This window comes from Rhinolophus hipposideros (genome assembly GCF_964194185.1).
Source record: "Rhinolophus hipposideros genome assembly, chromosome: 13".
Classification (NCBI taxonomy): Eukaryota; Metazoa; Chordata; class Mammalia; order Chiroptera; family Rhinolophidae; genus Rhinolophus; species Rhinolophus hipposideros.
Genome location: NC_138059.1, coordinates 48,851,686 through 48,856,614, shown reverse-complemented (window position 1 = coordinate 48,856,614; position 4,929 = coordinate 48,851,686). Strand labels below are relative to the sequence as shown.

The following is a 4,929-nucleotide window of genomic DNA, read 5'->3' as shown; positions in this document are numbered from 1 at the left end:
TTTGTTTTAGAAAAATTATCATTTCTATTCAGCAGATTGGAAACAAAAGTAAATATTTCCTATGATGAAACATAAAATGATCACCATAAGAATACCATTTTTAGTAGGAATGTGAAAAATGCTAAATTTAAAGGCAATACAACTGACAGCCCTGGCACCCGCATTTGCAGCAGCAGTAACTGCAGCTGCAGCACCAAGTCAGGACTTTTAGAGTAATGCAACAGAAGGCTTTGAGGAAAGCAGATAACCCTAGCAGGAGTCCCTTGAGAATGTGGCCATGTACCTGCCAGTCTGTTGCCCGATGTGTGGAGACCATACCAGATTTAGAAGCCTATCATCATTGAGGGACCATCTGGAATTCAATCACAATTACCAGGAGGAAACTTCTTGACAAAATGCAACCTCTGTCCATTCCTCAAAGACAGACCTAGTTACTTCCTCAGAACCCCTGAAATAGGGAAAATTGCAGAGTTGTGGCAAAGTGGTGAAGCAGAAACTTACTATGTTAACTTGTCTAGCATTTCTCATGACTACTCAAGGACAGGAAGCCTATTTGAAGTGGTGGCACAGAGACCTGTGTCCTGTGTGTCCTATGTGCAGATTTACACTGCAGTGGACCTACTTGCAGACTCACTGGATGGGCCTCAATGGAGTCCCAGACTTACCACCTCAGACACCAAAGCTGCTTTCAAGGCCCACGTCAGAGAAAAGTTTAATCAGATGGTGGAAGCTGTAGACAGGACCATGGAGAAGAAAATCGATACATTCATCAAAGAGTTGACCCAAAAAACTGCCAAACTGTTGGAAGTTCGGGCAGCTTTTGTCCTGCTGACTCAGAAAAAGCAGGAAGCTCAGAGATGAGAGCGGGTCCTGAAAAGACAGGTGAATGTGGCCATGGAGATGATCGCTGGGCTGAGGCAGCACCTGACAGAATCCTAGGAGGAGCTTCTCAGGAAGGAAGAAGTTGTTACTTTCCACCATTTCCTCAAAGCAGCAGCTGAGAAGGAGGTTCAAGGGAAAACTCAGCTCCAGGACTTTATTGGGAATCTGTTGCAATGGGCAGAACTAGTGGAAAATCAGTTAAGAGTACTATCATAGCCAGCAGGCTGCCAGCTTCTGAGGAAACATCAGTGAGCACGTATTCACAGATAGCTCCTCAAATAGGACATCCACATGCCAAACCGAGAGCACCCACATTCAATGAATAATTACCCCAATCTAAAGACTTGTTTTTATCCAAAGGATGAAAAGCCAAGGATGATAGAGCCAGCATGCAGCCTGCTAAATCCATTCACCAACAGGCGAAGTCCCCAAGAGAACTCTGCAGACTATTTATCTTCAGTTCTTTTAAGAGCTCTTACAGAGCCTTGTGGGCCAGGTTCTGTGCTGGGTGTGTGGGACCATTGCAGGGAAAGAGAAAAAGCCCTCCAGAACCTTCTGCACAAATTAGAAAAAGATAAAACATATGCAATTATAGTCGTTAAAACACAAGGCAGAGAGAATGCATGATTAAATGCTAATATGGATCATATGGTAAATAAACACGTGGGCACACTTGTACCAGCGTATACTTAAAGGAGGGGAACAAAGCCGGAATAACAATGAACACTTACCAGGAACTCTTCTAAATGCTTTGCGTTCATAATTCATTTATTCTTGTTAAGTTCTTTGAAGAGCTATTATTATCCTCAAGAGATATGAGGCACCAAAGTTTGGTAGCACACCATGAACTAGATGGTGGAGTGGTTGTCAGGTATTCTTTATTTCTTCTCTCTATGTTAGGAGTGACTTCCCCTAGGAGTGCAAAGAAGGGTGGAACATTTCTGTCTTAGTGGGTATATAGCTTGACAGAGAGGACAAGGAAGCTCTGTAGTGAGAGATGAAGTTTCATACCAGGAAGCATGGGAACTCAGTACTTCTTATTAAAAATTTCATAATGAGAAGAGCAGGTTTTGCATAGGTACATGTACTCAGGTGGCAAGCCCTTTGGTCTTCCCACTCAAGCATGGATGATAAACTGCCCTAGATGGTTAGCACTCATTTCTGTTCCATGTTGGGGAGAGGGGCATGGCAGAGTGAACATTTGAGCTAGGGGAGAGAAGGGTAAGGTAGGTCCAGCTCTGGTAGGTCTCAGAGGTCTGAGACTTGATTTTATCTTTATCAATTATTAGAAATAATTTAGTACACTCAATTGCTTTTGCAAAAGACACTGAGGCCCAGATTGTCTATAGGGATTAACCACAGGGGAGTGAGGGATAAAACCTGGTTTCCTTAAATCCTCATTCCAAGACATGCTGCTGTTCATATTGCTTTATGATGTTATGCTACTTTATTGTCCTGTTGTCAGTTTTATTAGGCTTTTGCTTCTTGAGAGTTCATGTGTTATAAAAATAATGTGTGAGGCATCATTCTAGGTGACTTTGAATATTAACATGAGTTGTTTAACATACAGATTGTTATTGCAATATTGTCAGGCAATTACATAATCTCAAACTACATAAAATATCCCTCTGTACTAGTTTTCTATTGTAGCACGGCAAATTACCACAAATTTCATGGCTTAAAACAATGCCCATTCATGAGCTCACAGTTCTGTGGGCAGAAGTCTGGCAGGTTGGGCTCTCAGCAAGATGGCAGCAATGGGCTCTTCTCTAGAGGTATAAGGGAAGCATCTGCTCCCAGACTCATTCAGGTTGTCCCCAGAATTCAGATCCAGGTAGTTGTAGGACTAAGTTCCTGCTTCCTTGTTTGGGAGTCATTCTCAGCATCTATAGGTCTTTCTCTGGTGGTAGATGGCACCCTTCATCCTCATAGCCAGCAAAGGCACAACAAATGTTTTCTATGCTATGTTTTCTGACTTCCCCTTCTTCCAGAAGTAGAGAAAATGATCTAGTTTTAAAAGGTTCATGCAAGTATGTCAGCCCTGTCCAGATAACCTCACTTTCATTAACTCTAAATCAAGTGATTATTAACTACATCTGAAAAATTCCTTTTGCATATGTAAGGTAATATAGTCAAAAGCATGATCTATCTTCATATTCAAAGTCTCATTCCTGGGGAATAGTTCCTGCGGTGGTGCATCATAGAATTCAGCCTGCCATTCCCTCCTAAGTCTGAAAGTCTGAATTTCTGCTGCATTATATTACTCATCATATATGTATATATATATGTATATATATATATATATACACATATGTATATATATGTATATATATATATCCTCATAATAGTATTTTTATATTAATGTATCATATTTTTCTCAACAACATTTTATACGAACATTTAACAGGACATTAATAAAATATGTTTAAATGCTCTATAATTTTGGAATACCAACTATTATTCCTTTTATATTATACCGAATACTTGCTTGTATATTACTAGAAAATAAATAAATACTATTCTAAAACCTACAGATCAGTAATAACTTTATGATGTGTGGAAATCTGTAATATATGCTCATGAAAGCAGAGAAAATTTTAGAGTAATATTTATAAAATCCATTTGAATATAGATATACTGGATAGATATATTATACTATTTTTAATGGAGAAATTAACAAGATAGAAAGTACTTTTTGTTCATTTTACAATATATTAGTAATATAAAAATAATAACTCAAGAATTAATCTTTTTCTAAACTCTTAAATGGTAAACTACATTGCTGTTTAGTAATCTAATTTTCATTTCTTAGGAAGTTCATAAAAATAACGATATAGTGTCCTGAGGAAGCACACAAAAGTAACTTATTTAGTTGTCAGAGAACTGTTTTTGTTTCTCTAAATATTTGAATTGTAAGAAAATCTCAGCTGGAAATATGCAAATTCCATAGTTATCCTATGAATTAGGCTTTTGTAATACCCAGAATTCCAGGAAAACAGGTAGAACATTAAGGGAAAATGCAATATGTTGCCTAAAACCACTCTGGTAATAAACTACAGTGTTGTATATAACAAATTAGGAAAATTCTTTATTTTCTATATCATATATTCAGAGTTTTTAACACTCTCTTGCCCCAAGGATTAAATAAATTCGTGAAACGCTCAAAATATAGAAAACTCCTTCAGGATATCTCTCAAAAATATGGCTATAAGCCATATGTCTTCAGCTGTTTACTTTCAGTTTAATGAAAAATCCATCCAAAATTTTCTTGGTAACATTTTCATTGTGTTAAAAAACTACATTTTCAGGTGTTCCCTTAAAAACACATTTTCATTGCAAAATTTTTGAAGTCTGATCTATATTACAGATTATATGCTCCAGGTTGTGCATCTGTGAGGACAGAGCCCTGGAGAGCAGTTTCCAGTCTCTCAGCCTCACAGAAAAGTGCTGGCTCAGGTAGTAAATGGCCATCAACTGTGATTGGCTGGCCATCAGCTGTGGCTAGTTGGCTGTCAGCTGTAACCAGTGAGTCATTGGGCACTAATATAACTGCTATGGCTATGCTAGCAGAAAATGGGGGTTAACGAGAAGATGGTGACTGGCAAGTGCGGATTGCAGTTAGGATGATGGGTTGTGGACAGTGTAGCTCCTGCTTCCTGTGTCTCCAACCCAACCACCAGCAAGAATATAGTGGCATGACTCCCGTATCTATGGCTCCATGGGTGTTCCTTTTTTGGTCTCACCATGTCCTGCGTTCTTATGTGGGGAGCGGGAGCTGACACCCGGCCTGTCACCCCGCATGACAGCATCCAACTCTAAAAATATTTTCCCAATGTTGTGTGGGGAGGTCTGCGGGGCCTCTAGTCCCGCTCCCCACATAAGAATGCAAGATATGGCTAGGCCAAAAAGGAACACCCACGGAGCAATAGATAGGGGAGCCATACCATTATATTCTCTCTGGCAGCAGGGCAAGACACACGCAGTAGCAGTGACACAATCTGCATTCCGCAATTCACTTCCCTGCCTGCCAAACAATCAACCAATCAA

At 39.5% G+C, this 4,929-nt stretch overlaps 1 pseudogene across 1 annotated transcript; it reads left to right on the top strand.

Moving 5' to 3' along the window:
- Nucleotides 1-215: 215 nt before the first annotated feature.
- LOC308506552 (protein ZNF365-like) lies at nucleotides 216-1,460 on the top strand (annotated as a pseudogene). The gene has a single exon. The product of its transcript is annotated as a protein ZNF365-like (transcript).
- Nucleotides 1,461-4,929: the final 3,469 nt, after the last annotated feature.